This window comes from Panthera uncia, unplaced genomic scaffold (assembly GCF_023721935.1).
Source record: "Panthera uncia isolate 11264 unplaced genomic scaffold, Puncia_PCG_1.0 HiC_scaffold_872, whole genome shotgun sequence".
Taxonomy (NCBI): Eukaryota; Metazoa; Chordata; class Mammalia; order Carnivora; family Felidae; genus Panthera; species Panthera uncia.
In genome coordinates, this window is record NW_026060059.1 from 1 (window position 1) to 16,524 (window position 16,524).

Below are 16,524 nucleotides of genomic sequence, written 5' to 3' on the forward strand. Positions count from 1 at the left end.
TGTGAATAAATACAAATAACTACGCCTGGATGTAAAAAAAAAAAAAAGTCTATGGTAATATCAAGAGTATACAATACTTACGTGAAATATGTTAAGCACTTTTTATGTTAACAGTGATTTCTACCTGCTTGGTCTTGGATTTTAGTCATTTAAAGGGCTAAACATAGGTCCTGTACCACAGTAATCAGCTGGTATGTCATAGCACTTTCTTCCTGAGGCAGTAATAGAATCACCAAAGAAATCCAATGGTTATTTTAAAGACACTCCTTTTAAAATTACTATTTGTTAATTTACACACACACATACAAATAAGACATGAGAAGGTTTTTTTCCCCCCAAAACGCCTTGGCAAGGAAATGGCACTTAAGCCACAATAATTAACAGTGGGTCTTGTTTGTCAAAACCATTTGTGTCAAGGATTCCTACTTCTTAACACAAATGATCAAGCAGTAGAAAGCAACCCATGCAGAAATAGTCCACTTTGAAACCTGTCCTTAGGCTTTTCATCTACAAAAATATCTTAACTACCACCTTGAACCTCAGGGCCCTAACTAACCTCAGCTATTATTGGATGACTCAAGACATCGCACATACGGCACCCGAACGAGATACAATTTACAGAAGTCATGACATTAATGTTTATGGTATTGAATTAAGCAGCCCAGTGATATAACAAGAAAACAAGAATTTTTACAAATAGAAATACAGTAAATTTTAAAATAAATAACAGAAGCCCTAGTCAAGGTAGAAAGCAGAACTTGTTCTCAGTGCTGCATGTAAAGTTTTACCGTCTCAAAGATGCAGAAGGTTGGTATATGGGCAATCGTTCCCATTTTTCTTATTGACTGGTGGGACGAGTCTATGCATGAGTATATACAGTTGTATTACAAAACAAAATATCAAACGCTCCTCCAAAGAGTATTCGTGTGTGTGTACAGTAACAATGCCCTTAAAGCATTTAAAGCCATATATGATTTTCTTAAATTTGACTACCTTTTTGAGGAAGTTTTTTAACAAGTAACTACTGTGTGAGATCAATGGTAATAGAAAATTTGGGAGGGGAAGAAGATATTGAGAAGACATACCTGTAGAAAAATTGGGATGCAGTCACTGGAATTTTCATCAAGATTTGCTGCACACTGACTTTAATTGGAAAGGGAATTATTTTTAAGTCTGTGTGCATTAGATTCTTTTATTTCCAACAGACCCTGGTCACCAATATCTAAAGAAAGGCAGAAGACGACCTGAGAAATATGTATTTGGCCTTAAAAGCAGGCGGAAATGCTACCTCTAGTTTTAACCATTATACTTTGAAACCCACAAATAGAGTGAATTCTCCCGGTTGCATGGACAAAGAAAGTTCTTTGAAGTGAGTGATGTACTATCTTTCCGTTGCCTTTAGACACTTGGTCATTCAACTTTCATTTTACCTAGTCCCAAGATCTGAACTGTCCTGTTGTACTTGCAATCTAGAAACAAAGTAGAAAAAACTCACCATCCCCATTTATACAAGGATCTGAAGTCATAAGACTAAGGGACAAAAAGTTTTCTGAAAGTGCAAAACATATTTCCAGCTCATGAAGAAAAATTTAGGTTTTTGAGTATACTAATGACTCAGACAAAAGCTTAGATGTTGCTGTTTTTCATTCATTTTGTATCTCACATCAGGATATTTTTGCTGCAAAGTCACTCACTGTTTAAAAGGTGTAATTAAGTATGTAAGGTAATACAATATTATGGTGAGAACACAAAGCCATAGCTACACTAAATTTTTCAGCATACATAGGGATGTAGACTGGCGAGTTTTATTACAGCTAAGTATTTTAACCTCAGGTTTCTCCTGTGCCTGGGCCCCTATTTCCCAGGGGGGTAGCAGGCACGCCTGTTCAGATCCATATCTAGCTAGAAGTATACTCTCTGTTGCCCTGACACTATGGCAGTATGGTTTTGTCACCAAGCACCAACCCCTCACTCCTGAATCATTTTAACAGAGTATATTATCTTGTAGTATAGACTTATCTTGGAAATATATGCTGTATTATGTCAAAACATGGACAAGGAACTACAAGGCTTGCGTAATCAGTGAGTTAGCAGATAAACCAAGTTGGAGGCAGGCAGGAAAAAGAACTGGATAAGCAAATGTGTACCACGTGTGATCATCATCAAGATATAGTTTGGCCTTGATGACGAGACAGATGAGAACATCTTTGATAGGATTCCTTCTATCATACCTTCATATTTAAATACTGGATTTACTTCACTTTGAACTTTCATGAACAGTAAAAGGTCTATTTGAGAAGGAAGGAACATATAAAACAGACGACTGGAAGAATTATTAGCTACTGGAAAGGGAGACATTTGTTCCAACTTCTATCACAAACACAGATGAAATAAGAATAGTGGTCAAATCATAAGGGAAAGGAAACTGGGGGGAAAGAGGGCCCAAGAAACAGCACTCACGTCAGGCTCCATCAGAAGACACACTGCAAAACAAGTCTCCAATGTTCTTGACTGAGGGAAGGGACACAGTAGCAAGTTCCTTTCTTTACCACCCTGACAGGTGACCAACTACTGACTCTTTTCTCTCGAGAACATCCAGGATAGGCGCAGATGAGCCGCAGCCAGTGCGACAAAGAACCTGCTGATGGCAACTGTAAACGAAGATTCTCACAGGAAGCGTGCAGGTTCCTCACTTACACAGACTCACGTAACCCCGCAAGAGTGCTTCCCTGCTCCCTTCTCCAGTTAAAGGTCTCCTGTGTGCTCTTACCTTTCAGTTACAAGTCTTTGATCCCAGAGTGCTCCATTTTCAGTTGCCTTATCTGTCCTTTGCTAACCACCTATGGTCATTAGCACTCAAAGCACAATTTGGAAGGGGATAAAAACGATCCTAGTTCCAAAGGAATAATTTGTGTCAAATTGCCTTATTAGTATTAAAAATAGACATACTGCTGAATGAATGAGCTAGCATGACACATGTATCCTACTTAATATCATTGCCATTTTATGAGATGAGGGAACTATACTTTTTTATTGTATAGTTTTAGGAATCAAGTAAATTCAAGGAATAGTAGTTAAAAAACAAAGTTCCAACAAATCTATTGTTTGCTTAATCATAAGGCCCTCACTATGTATCTGTGTGGCCAAATAGAACATATCTTCCTTGGGCAAGTGGGCACAAGCTCAGATGTACTCCCTATCTCTTACTTTGCAAAACTCACATTTTGTTAGCTAATTCTCTTCCTGTAAGACTTAGCTATGAAATGGTATATTTTTTCCAAATATTTTTGAGAAAACATTTTTTTCTAACTGTACAATAAAAGTCTAGTTGCAATTAACCAGCTATAAGTTCTTATTAAAGCAAATGCCTTTCAACATTGTATACTGTCAAATTTTTTGACATAAAGAACTTAACATTTTATGCATGTCTAATGAATACAAAGTGAATAAAAATACAAATAATTTCTTGGATCATTCAGGTCCAGTTTAAGAGCTTTAAGAATATAAATGTAAACATGTCCATTATCATGCTGTCTTTAGTCTAAATCTGTTCCTCACTTTTTGGGGGGCGGAATGCTTCATGTTAAATATTAAAAATAGAAAATTTAAAGCAACTCCTTCTAGACTCATCTAAAAGAGGAGTGCAGGATATAAGTTTTGATGTCTTTCTCAGTTCTTCCACCTTTGTTATTGAATCTGAAATTTTCTTCATTTCTGGGGGGTTTTGGATGAAGAAAAAACTGTAACAAGTTATAAATGATAAACTGACCTTTAAAGGTCATTCTTCTCTAGACTTTAATGTGCCAAGTCTGGAACACCCTGCAGTTTCTTGTGTACCTTAAGAAAAACTTATTTTGTCAACAGTACCAATTATTGAAGGTATTTCTATTTTGAACAAAACTCCTGGCTTTCGACCTTTTTTTCCTCCTGATTTAAACTACATAATGGCAAATAATTTCCCACACTTCCTAATTTCTCATTCTGTCAGTTTAACAAATCCTAAAAAAAACCAATGAGAAATAATGCTTCCGCTTTCACTATAGGAAGGATTCTGGTTAATTTTAGGGAAGACCAAAGATGAGTTAATAATACTAGAGAGAGAACCTCATAAAAACCTTTTTGCTTTCCCTGAGATTTCTAATATTATAAAAGGAACACTTCTACAGTAACATAATTATTTTAAAATAGATTTATTCATGCAGAAAATTCTATGAAGCATTAACACAATAGACAAAAAAATTTCAGGGCCATTTCTTAATCATCTATATATAGGTTTATTTAATCAATGTACAAACTGCTACCCAAAGCCAAAACATAAGGTTCCCATTTCAATTAGAGATTTCAACTCCACAATCTCTAAAGAATTTAAAATTTTCCCATCTATAAAGCAGGGGTTGGCAAACATTTTCTGCAAAGGATCACACAGTAAATATTTTAGGCTTTGCTAGCCTGACAATCTCTGTTGCAACTACTCAAAGCACCCATAGACAATATGTAAAGAGATGAGTATAGTTACGTTCCAATAAAGCTTCATTTGTGGACACTGATACTTGAATTTCATGTAATTTTCACACATCATGTAATATTAGTATTTGCTTTCTTCCTCTAACCATTTAAAAATGCAGAAACCATTCTTAGCTGGTGGAAAAATAAATAACAGGCAGCAGGCCAGATCTGGCCCATGTGCCATAGTTTCCCAACATCTGCTCCAAAATAATCCCTTAAAAATCCAGTCACCTTATAATTTCAAATCGTTACTTCCCAGAGATTTAAAGTAACTATTCAAATCTTCTTCAGTAACTTCTTTCAGATTAGCCGGTTTCCATTTTGGGCTCTGGTCTTTATCTATTAAAACTGTCAAGTGAAGACATAAGAAATGTTAGTACATTTCTTTCAGGTATTACCAGATTTTAATTACAGAACTGACAGAAACTACCTTACACAAGGCATATTTTCTATAGCACTTTTTCTGCAAAGTTTAAATCTTTGTATGTGTTCCATTTTTCTTTTTAAATTAAGCCCCAACAGAATTTGGATGGATGATGACCCATGTGGTTATCTCCCAACCTGCTAAGTCTGATGCCCGGAACTTGAATATAGCCTATGAACTAATGTGGTTTAAGACTTGGGACTCTTTTTCCTTCTTCAAACAAAACTGTAAATGAAATCTTCCTGTTATAAAACAGCTAAAACCAGGGTTGGTGTAGTTTAAAGGGAAGGCAGGGGAGGGTGGAGGGCCCAGATCTGCCTTCTAACCTCTTCCACATTGAGTTGAAAGGAAAATTACTTAGAAGGGGATGACTTTATGCATAATTAAACGAGGATACTGTTTTGCTGAATCCTCTGGTTCACACAGCTCTGCATTAAAATACCAGACCACCTTCAGGTTATCATAAGAAACTCGACTTCTCTTATTTCGGTGCAGTCATCATTTAGTGTAGCCACATAGCATCCCCACAGGATCATAAGTATGAGGCAATCGGCAAACCTCTCCTTTAAAAAGGTAGGCGAGCGTCCACTTCCTGCTTGTGATTGTATACTATAGTTATACAAATGTTACTGTTTGGGAAAACTTGGAGGGCACATAGGATCTCTCTATATTATTTCTTAAAACTGTATGTTAATCTATAATTATCTCAAAAATTTTTTTAAAAGAGAGAGAAAAGGACTAGGTATGGTTATGGGAGGGAATTTCAACCATATTTAAAATGTGCATAATTCTTGTGAATGATAAAAATATTTAAACATAAAAACTCAACTTAAAAAACCAAATTTAGTATTAAAAAGTTAAATAATTAAAGAAGCAATCTGGAAACCAAGAAACAGGAAGCAAAGGGGCTTTCTGCATTATTAAATGTGGATACTAGAGGTTTTTAAGGCTCAGCTGCCTAGCTACATGATTCTAGCTAGTATCAGATCAGTGGTAACACTGAACACTGATGTTATGATCCCTGCCAATTTGACAGTTTTACATTCCCCAGACAGCATAAGTAAAAATAATTCTGGAACATTTCTTCAAGAATCTCTTCCTTTTTAAGCCCTCTGGCCAATGCTATCATGCTATCTACCTCCTTGACAGTCTGAAGGGCAAAATGAAAGAGAATATTAGTCAAATCTGTATGTTCTTTTATTTCAAACTGACATAATTTTTTACTTAGCATAGATATAACAAGTTCTTGCCATGTAGACAGCTCAGGGTTTTTCAAGTCTCGTGAGGCACCCACTCAAATCCCATTTGGTAACTCTCTAGCTCTGCTGAAATAACCTATTTTTATTTTCTTCTATAACCAGGAAAAAGTTTATTCTAGATGTTAAGAGTAAGAATTTTTAACAACCAGTCCCCTAATTTGCTAGTTTATTTTATCTAATTTGCTAACATATTTTATCATTAGCAAACTGTAGCAAACATTTGGTTATTATGCAAGAACACCAAACAGTTTTACCCAGAATAGATACTGCTTTCAAAATAAGGAGCTTATGCTAAAGATGGGGCAGTATACTTTCTCTTCATTAGAAAGTAGCTTGATAAGCTCTTGCCTTATGAATCAGAATGTTGATGCTGCTTGGTTTTAACTCTGTTTCCTTAAGATAATAGACAGTAAATATGAAAAAAAAATACCTTCATTTTTTAAGTTTAAGAAGGGCTGCTATAACATATAATGGGTATTTTAGCAATAAAACCCAAATAGCACACATGTCCTTCTAATAACTAATAGTTGTCTAGACTCTGATCCACATGCAGCAAGAATTTGCAGGGAATTAGTGGGAAAAGTGCTTATTTTACCTGGTTTCTATAAAACATATAGCCATCTCCTCTGACTCAATTCCCTGTGTCTTCTAAGAGAATTTAAACCCCTGCTTATTTCTTTTTTTTTAAATTTTTTTTTAACATTTATTCATTTTTGAAAGACAGAAAGAGACAGAGCATGAATGGGGGAGGGGCAGAGAGAGAGGGAGACACAGAATCTGAAGCAGGCTCCAGGCTCTGAGCTGTCAGCACAGAGCCCAATGCAGGGCTTGAACTCACGGACCGCAAGATCATGACCCGAGCCGAAGTCGGCCGCCCAACTGACTGAGCCACCCAGGTGCCCCTAAACCCCTGCTTATTTCTGATATTTTATCATGCCATAAATTAAGATAATTCTACAATGGTGACCAGTATTTATCAAAGCTTACAGCTCAGAGAACATAATCTTTTATTTAGATAAAGTAAATAGAGAGTCTGTAAAGTGATCAATAAAAACATTAAAAAATTAGATGTGCAAAACACATGCAAAGGTTAAGAACTCATTTTATACAACATAAAAAACAGCTATTATTTATAGGGATATGAGCTTATACATAAAAAATTGTTGCAAATTTGCTAAAAACAAAAAAAATCAACCATTTCACTTGCTTTTTCTAAATATGCTGACTTTGGAGATGATAAAGATAAACCAGAAATTAATAAGAACACTAAGCACATGTTACCAATTATGTCATACGGTTTTTCTCAATGTCAATTTTGAACTTGTCAGGTATAGGCAAAGAGGTAATGGTAGAGATTCAATGCTGCTGGGATTCTGCCAGGCCAGTACTAGAAAGAAGAGGGGCAGGGGACTTGAGGGCTTCTTGCAAGGGAATAAATGCACCTTTCAAAGGTTTCAGCAACAGAATGACTGTTCAAACTCAGCTGCACTTAGCAGAGGCAGTCTGTGTGACTGTAGAAGCAGGGTCACCTCTTAGAAATTAGGGAGCGGTGACACAAGGTTATGTGAATTTTTCAAACAATATTGGTTTTAAAGACAGATCTTCCCTTATATGTCAGTTGGTAATATTAAAATAGCAACAACTTTGCAATCTTTATGAAGGTATAATTTTCACTAATAAAACAACTATCATCTTTGATTAACAGTATAGGCTTGCAAATCCTATTTCCATAATAGCCAGGAAGAAGACAACCATCACTTACCTGCCCTAACACCTTCATAAAAGTCATGGCCTCCCTGAAAGAAAATGAGATTAAATGGTGAATTTCCAGGCATCCTTATTCGCAGTGATGATCTCTCCCCTCCACCCACTGTAGCCTCCCACCCCCATGGCCATAGCCTGAAATATATATTTAGAGACTGGACTGCCTTTATGACCCACTCTCTGATCACCACCTCCGATTCTTATCTGCTCGAGTATCTTCACTTGGAAATCCCTGACCCCACTGCACACCACAGATACTACAACTTTTCCACCACTCACTTTGCTCGTCATCCAGCCCAGTCTCCCCAGTGCATTAATGTGGTCACCTTGCCTCAAAAATGCCCTCAACTCCCTCAAGCCTTTTTCCTCCCTCTAGTCTTTCCTGGCAAAATCCCAGCACCAGCTGCCCCTACCATTTACCTCTGCCTTCTTTCGAGCAGCTAAATCTTGCTACAGAAAAATCATACAACTGTGACTGGTTTCATTTAAAATTCATGACCATACAGAGTGGCTAAAATTAACAATTCAGGAAACAACAGATGCTGGTGAGGATGTGGAGAAACGGGAACCCTCTTGCACTATTGGTGGGAATGCAAACTGGTGCAGCCACTCTGGAAAAGTGTGGAAGTTCCTCAAAAAATTAAAAATAGAACTATCCTACAACCCAGCAATAGCACTACTAGGAATATCCAAAGGATATAGGAGTGCTGATTCATAGGGGCACATGTACCCCAATGTTTATAGCAGCACTTTCAACAATAGCCAAATTATGGAAAGAGCCTAAATGTCCATCAACTGATGAATGGATAAAGAAATTGTGGTTTATACACACAATGGAATACTACTTGGCAATGAGAAAGAATGAAATCATGCCATTTGCAGCAACATGGATGGAACTGGAAGGTATTATGCTGAGTGAAATAAGTCAGTCAGAGAAAGACAGATATCATATGTTTTCACTCATATTTAGATCTTGAGAAACTTAACAGAAGACCATGGGGGAAGGGAAGGGGAAAAAAATGGTTACAAACAGAGAGGGAGGGAGGCAAACCTTAAGAGATTCTTAAATACAGAGAACAAACTGAGGGTTGATGCGGGGGGTGGGGTGGGAGAGGGGAAAATGGGTGATGGGCATTGAAGAGGGCACCTGTTGGGATGAGCACTGGGTATTGTATGTAAGCGATGAACCATGGGAATCTACCCCAAAACCAAGAGCACACTTTACACACTGAATGTTAGCCAATTTGACAATAAATTATATTTTTAAAAAATTAAAGTTCATGACCACAAACCTCAAACAGGCATGGAAAACTGCCTAACAATCCATGTTCTCTGCCCCGCTTCCCAGGATGATAATTCTAACTGCCTTCTACCTTCTCAACCTCTAATCCTAGCATATTTCTAGCTCTTCTCCTGGCATTATCAGTGTCAGCAGCATAACTCAGTGACTGACTACAATTCAAATGTCTGGGCTCACCTCCTGGCTCCACTACATGGTTGGTAGCTATGTGACCTTTAGCTACTAATTTCATTAATGCCAAGCTTCCTTACATGAAATGGCAACATCAATGCATCCATCACAGGATTATCTTACTCCACATCCCAGCACAGTGTCTGACACACAGTTAAGTATCCAGTAAATGCTATTGGTATCATCAACATAATCTTTTTTCTCTATTGGATCATTCCCAATCAATTAGAAACATGTTCTAGTATCTTCCACCTTATAAAATAACACGGAACCTCACTTGATTCCACAGTCCTAACTTCTAACCTATTTCTGTTTTAAGAAGAAAGAGTTGTGTACATATAGCCGTCACTTCTCCACATCCCATTTATTCATTTCCTCTCCAACTCACCATACTATAACTTTTGCCCCCACACTCTAAACGACTTGCCAAAACCACCTGTAACTTCAGTGTTGCCATATGCTGAGTATGACTTTATCCTCCCCTACTGGACACTTTCACAGTGCTTCCTCCTCCTTGAAACATTGATCTCTTGCTTTCATGACTCTCCTGGTTCTTCCACCTCTGTCCTTTTTCTCTTCCACCCTATTCAAAATTTCTTGGGGCTCAGATCCGGGCTCTCTCATTTTCCTTCTATATGCTCTTACCCATTCTATACCCAACACATGAGCACCTGAGTTATCAATTCTGTTAAGATATAAGATCATGTCACTCCTCTACTCAAAAACATCCAGTACTTCCCATGTTATTCAGAACAAAAGCCAGAGTTTTATAAAGACCTTTGAGGAAGCTACATATGCTCTGCCCAGTCCTTCTCTACCCTGTTAGCTCTCACCTCATCTCTCTCACTCACTTGACCCTCCTTCTCTGCCCATGCCACCCATCAAGGCTTCCTGCAGCTCCTAGAACAGGGAGGCACACCCCTGCCTCATGGCTTTGTACTGCCTCTGCCTGGATGCTCTTCCCCAGATACTTACACAGCTCATTCCTTCACTTCCTTCAGGTTTTTACTCAGAGAACATCTTTTCAGTCAGGTCTTCTCTGGTCATCCTATCTGTAAATTCAAACTCTCCCTTACCTCCTCCTTATGCCATACCCTCCTTCCCACTTTACTTCTTCTCCTTAGTACTTACAATCATATACTATATATTTTATAATTTTATCTGTTTATGATCTATCTCCCCCGCTATAAAGTAAGTTCCATAAGAGCAGGCATTTTTGTCTGTTTTGTGGACCTACGCATTCTTGGTGCCTCTAACAATGTCTAGCACATGGTAAGCATTCTTATTAAGTAAATAAATCTCCAAAGCTTCAGACTTAAATCTCTAACCCACAGCTCTGAGCTCCAATTCCTAAATGCATTCTTTCCTTCTCTCACATCCATCATCAAAGCCTATCAATCCTCTCCCACATTATTCCCCAAATCATTCACTTCTCTCCGTTGCCACCACCCTCGCCGAAGCCACTGCAACTTCACAGCTGGATTACTGCAAAAACTCAAATCTGGTCTCTACATCCCCTCTTGAATCCTTCTAACCCCATCTCCATTCAGCAGCAATAATTACTTTCTTAAAGGAAACAGAATCAAATCATCCACTGCTGAAACCCAAGGGACTTTTCGACATACTCCTTTCTCACCCTTCGGGTCACAGATGAGCACGCATCTCAAAGACGTCTTTTCTGACAACTTATTTCCCTTCGTCTTTCCCACCTGCTCCTGTCCCTGCATCATTCTCTCCCATCATCAACCTGTACGTTTCCTTTGGAGCACTTGCCACAATTTGTAACTATTTTACATATTTTGTTTACTTGTTCTTCATAGTCTCAGTTGACTCTAAATTTCATGAGAACAAGGACTGGGTCACTCTTTCTACAACGTAACACTTAGCACAGAACCCGGCAACAACACAGCTAATGGATTTGCTGAAGGAAGGAAGGAATCAATCAATCCAGGCAGTACAGTAAATGTACAGTGAGAAGCATGGACTGTGTGAGGTATACTGGGGTAGTAGTGGAGAGTACAGGGCCCCGAGGGAAACCACCTGGTTTCACACACCATGTGTCTGCCACTTAATAGCTATACCACCTTAGGCAGGTTACTTCTCTCTGCCAGCTTCCTCATCTGTAAAGTGGAGACAAGAATAATACCTACCATTCTAGAAATAGTGTAAAATTTAACGGACAGGATGTATGTGAAGTGCCTGGCATAGTACCTTTCTTAACAAACAACAGACCTCAGCTGCCACTTTCATCCTACTAGGAGCGACTTTAAGATTAAAGGGACTAACCGAATTTTATTTATAATTGGATGAATTGCTTGAACACCTTAACTATTTTTTGTTGTTGTTGTTTATTTATTTATTTTGAGAGAGAATGCACGAGCAGAGGAGGGAAAGAGTGACAGGAGGGAGAGAATCCCAAGCAGGCTCTGTGCTGCCAGCGCAGAACCCAACACAGAGCTCAATCCCACTAACGGTGAGATCATAACCCGAGTCAAAATCAAGAATTGGACGCTCAACCAACCGAGCTCCCCAGGCACTCCCCTTAACTACTGCAAGACATGAAAGTCCATTTGGGATATCTGCTTCCTGGTTATTAAACAGAACATTTTCTTTAGGCCATAAATTTATTAACCTAAAGGCCTTCTACCCATAACACAAAAGCAGTGATTCTGCTTTCAAAGAGTTTATCATCTACAAGAGGAAATCTCTAGGACTCTGAAATGTTACATAAAATTAATTTTCTAGGTGATTATTTTCTACTTTAAGTGTATTTATAATGGAACTTTCAGTGCTAATCTATTAACTAAAACATGTAACAGACTAGTAACTTCCATTCATACATTATATATATGTATATATGGGTGTATATATACATATTCTGTACACACACACACACACACACACACACACACACACACACACACACATATATATATATATGTTCCTTGTTTTACCAGTGAGGGAACTCAGCTATAGAGAGTTTATGCCTCTTATCCCAAGGTCAGAGACCATGCCTGAAAAATGGTTAATTTCTACTTTGAATTCCACCTGAGATTAGAGGCTTTCTTATAGTACATGCAAATGTAATTGCTATTTCATAAAGGCTTAAGAATAATGTGGAAGAATAGTTCCACACATCTTAAGTTAACTGGCCTGTTGTGTTTCCACAGAGTGTATTTACAGATAGTTTTAAGTTTCTTGTTTATAGCTTTCTGTATTTTACATGCTCTACAATGAACGTCTATTACTTTCATAAATAGAAAATAACTATTTTTCAAAAATTCTTACCATACAAGCTTGACTCAGCCGATATTCCATAATTAATACTTCTTGCAAGGTCTTTGAAGACCCCTCCATGAGTTGCCTTAGTGTGATCTTTAGGGATGTTGGAGACATTTTATTAATTACCTATGAAAGAAAAAAATTTTTTGCTAGTTTTAGCCCAATAGTTCCTTTATTGTCTATAATAAGCATTTTGATATAAATCTTATTAAAATTTTCTCCTTAAACAGTACTTTCATATGACAGTTTCATAAAAGTAAGATTATACCTTAGCCTAATCCTGCCAAAGCACCAGCAGTTTTCTAATCTATTATAATAACAAGAAAGATCATTCCATCAGTGGAATAAATTCTGTGCCTATAACTTAATAACATAAATCTGTATTTTGTAGCTGCCTGACATAAATTATGATCCCAACTAAGTAAGCAGTGATTATGTTTAAATAAAATTAATACACATCTTATAAACAACAAATATATCAGAGGACATTTTACTTTATAAAGAAGCTGGAGTCAAAATACAGTAGTCTTTCCTTCCCTTTTTGTGACTAAAAAGAAGTGTTTTTAACTGAACTATAGTTTTTACCTATAAATAAATCAACTTACCTTAAAAGGAGAGAAAACAATTCAAGATACCATGAGATGGTCTTCTACAGTAAATATTTAATAACATAAGAATTACAGGCCCAGCTGGTTGGCTACAGTGCTATACCACTTCCTTCTGCATTTAAAGATGTTATTACTAGTGTTCTGACATATGTGTATGACTGTGACCAACAGCTGCTACAAGAGGTCCCATCACATGTTGTGTAAACCTGAGGCTTGCCCTTTTCTTTATAATTGCAATATACAGTTTTCTAGTGTGTTGTTGAGTGACTGTCTCAAAGGTATAAATTTCACTTTTTGAGGTCAAAGAATTCCCCACATCAAGACTCCAGGTTCTTTGTAGCATCCTCAAATCTTGCGCACAGATTTGGAGAACAGACTGAATGGAAAGGACAGTATATTACCTACCAGCTGCTAAAATTTAGATGGCTACTCTACAGGAAAAGGTCAGTGAAGATCAGTATCCTACCTGCAGTCACAATGCTGAAGAAAAGATGAGAGTGAGAGAGTGAGAGAGAGAGTGAGAGAGAGAGAGAGAGAGAGAGAGAGAGAAAGCAATTAAGGCTTTTATGTACCTGATTCATTTTCACAGGAACTCACCCTTTTGCCCTCAGTGTCGTACGCACATGATCTCATTTAATGCCCAAGTAGCAACACCACTCACATTCTTGCCTTTCTGGTTGCAGGCCACAAGGTTGATGGCACCCATACAGCAGTCTGCATACTGTGCTAGGAGGCCCCTCCTTTCCACAGGCAAGAAGACAAGAGGTCCATTTTGCTGATGAAACCACTGGTTTTCTCTAGCCAGAGCCATGCCCACATTATCACAGGTGAACATCTGGAAGAACTTCATTCACAATGCTAAAAGGTTTTCTTAAAGGAGTGACACAGCCAACTTTGATCTCTTCTAGTCTGCAAAGTCAATGAAGCTCCAATTCCCTTTCCAACAGGGCTGTATTATATAAACCCACAATCATGTACCTCAGAACTACAATGATGTCTAATTGCCTGTGTCCTCTTTCTTGGTTTGGCACTTTATATGCAATCTAGAATTCTCAAAACACAAACTCTATCTTTGCTATACTTCCTCATTTGGCTACCAATTAATTTCATTAAAAAGGCCACTTAACAAGAAAGCAATCCCATTTATAATTGCACCAAAAAATAAGATACCTAGGAATAAATAACCAAGGAGATAAAAAACCTGTATTCTGAAAACTATAGAACACTGATGAAAGAAACTGCAGATGACACAAATGGAAAGATATTCCATGCTCATGGATTAGAAGAACCAAATACTGTTAAAATGTCTATACTGCCCAAAGCAATATACAGATTTAATGCAATCACTATCAAAATACCAACAGCATTTTCCACAGAAGTAGAATACTACTAAAATTTATATGGACGCACAAAAGACCCCAAATAGCCAAAGCAATCTTGAGAAAGAAGAACAAGGCTGGAGGTATTACAATCCCAGATTTCAGGATACACTACAAAGCTAGAGTAATCCAAGCAGTATGGTACTGGCACAAAAATAAACACATAGACCAATGAAACAGAACAGAGACCCCAGAAATAAACCCACACTTATACGGTCAATTAATCTACAAGAAAGGAGGCAAGAATATACAATGGGGAAAAGATAGGTTCTTTAATAAATGGTGTTGGGAAAACTGGACAGCTACATGCAAAAGAAAGAAACTGGACCACTTTCTTACAACATACCAAAAATAAGCTCAAAATGGATAAAGACCTAAATGTGAAACCTGACCATAAAACTCTGAGAAGAAAACACAGGCAGTAATTTCTTTGACACTGACAGAAGAAATATTTTTCTAAAAAAAAAAATTTTTTTTGTATGTCTAAGGCAAGGGAAACAAAAGCGAAAATAAACTGAGAGTATGTACACACACACACACACACACACACACACACACACACACACACACACAAGCTTTTGTGCAGCGAAGGAAACCATCAACAAAATGACCAGGCAACCTACTGAATGGGGAAAGATATCTGCAAATGATATGTCCAAAAAGGAATTGATATCCAAAATATATAAAGAACTTATACAACTCAACACAAAAACAATCTAATTAAAAAGAGGCAGAAGACATGAATGGACATTTTCCCAAAGACATATACATGGCCAACAAACACATGAAAAGCAATTCAGCCTCGCTAAGCATCAGGGAAATGTAAATCAAAATCACCACAAGATATCACCGTATACCTGTCAGAATAGCCAGTATCAAAAAGACCAGAAACAACAAGTGTTGGTGAGGATGTGGAGAAAAAGGAACTCTTGTGAACTGTTGGTAGGAATGCAAACTGGTGCAGCCACTGGAGAAAACATTATGTAGGTTCCTCAAAAAATTAAAAATAGGATTACCATATGATCCAGTAATTCCACTACCAGGTATTTACCCAAAGAAAACAAAAACATTAATTTGAAAAGATACATGCATCCCTATGTTTATTGCAGCATTATTTACAATAGCCAAGATATGAAAGCCACCGAAGTATCCAACAACAGATGAATGAATAAAGAAGATATGGTGTGTATATACAATGGAGCATGACTCAGCCATAAAAAAGAACGAGATCTTGACTTTTACAACATGGATGGACCTAGTGTGTATAATGCTAAGCGAAGTAAATCAGAGAAAGACAAATACTGTATGATTTCACTAATATATGGAATTTAAGAAACAAAATAAATAAACAAAGAAAAAAAGAAAAACAAAAACAAAAACAAAACAGACTTAACTACAGAGAACTGGTGGTTGTCAGAGGGAGGCAGGTGGAGGAATGGATGAAATAGGGTAAAAAGGCCGGGTAAGGGGTCCTCCAGTTGTCTGTGCTTGTGCACACACACATAAATACACAAGAGGAAAAAAAAGGGAAGAAAATTTCATTTGAAAAGCTCCACTGGTTCAGACATTTCATGAATTAGTAATTACAGATATTTCCTAAGACAGACATCATATTTAAAGAAAGAGTATACTGGCAATTTGACACACTCAGGGTTCGAACTCGAGTCCAACAACTCAGCAGAATTCCAGTTCCACGACCTCCTACATGATTGATCTTAATTTCCTCATTAGTAAAATGGATATAGTAACACTACCTACCTCATAAATGGTATGGCAATACACGATGTGCACCATGTCAGAAACCAAGCCAAACAGGGAAGGGAACAGATGG

At 37.5% G+C, this 16,524-nt stretch overlaps 2 long non-coding RNA genes across 2 annotated transcripts; one reads left to right on the plus strand and one right to left on the minus strand.

Annotated features, from left to right (window-relative positions):
• The first annotated feature begins 6 nt into the window (after positions 1 to 6).
• LOC125918482 (uncharacterized) lies at positions 7 to 3,018 on the plus strand. The gene is made up of 2 exons (XR_007456454.1): positions 7 to 1,369; positions 2,591 to 3,018. It is a non-coding gene; the product is annotated as an uncharacterized LOC125918482 (long non-coding RNA).
• Positions 3,019 to 4,534: 1,516 nt separating this feature from the next.
• Positions 4,535 to 15,980, minus strand: LOC125918481 (uncharacterized). Its single transcript, XR_007456453.1, has 3 exons — positions 12,713 to 15,980; positions 7,952 to 7,985; positions 4,535 to 4,854 (listed from the first exon to the last, which is right to left on the minus strand). It is a non-coding gene; the product is annotated as an uncharacterized LOC125918481 (long non-coding RNA).
• Positions 15,981 to 16,524: the final 544 nt, after the last annotated feature.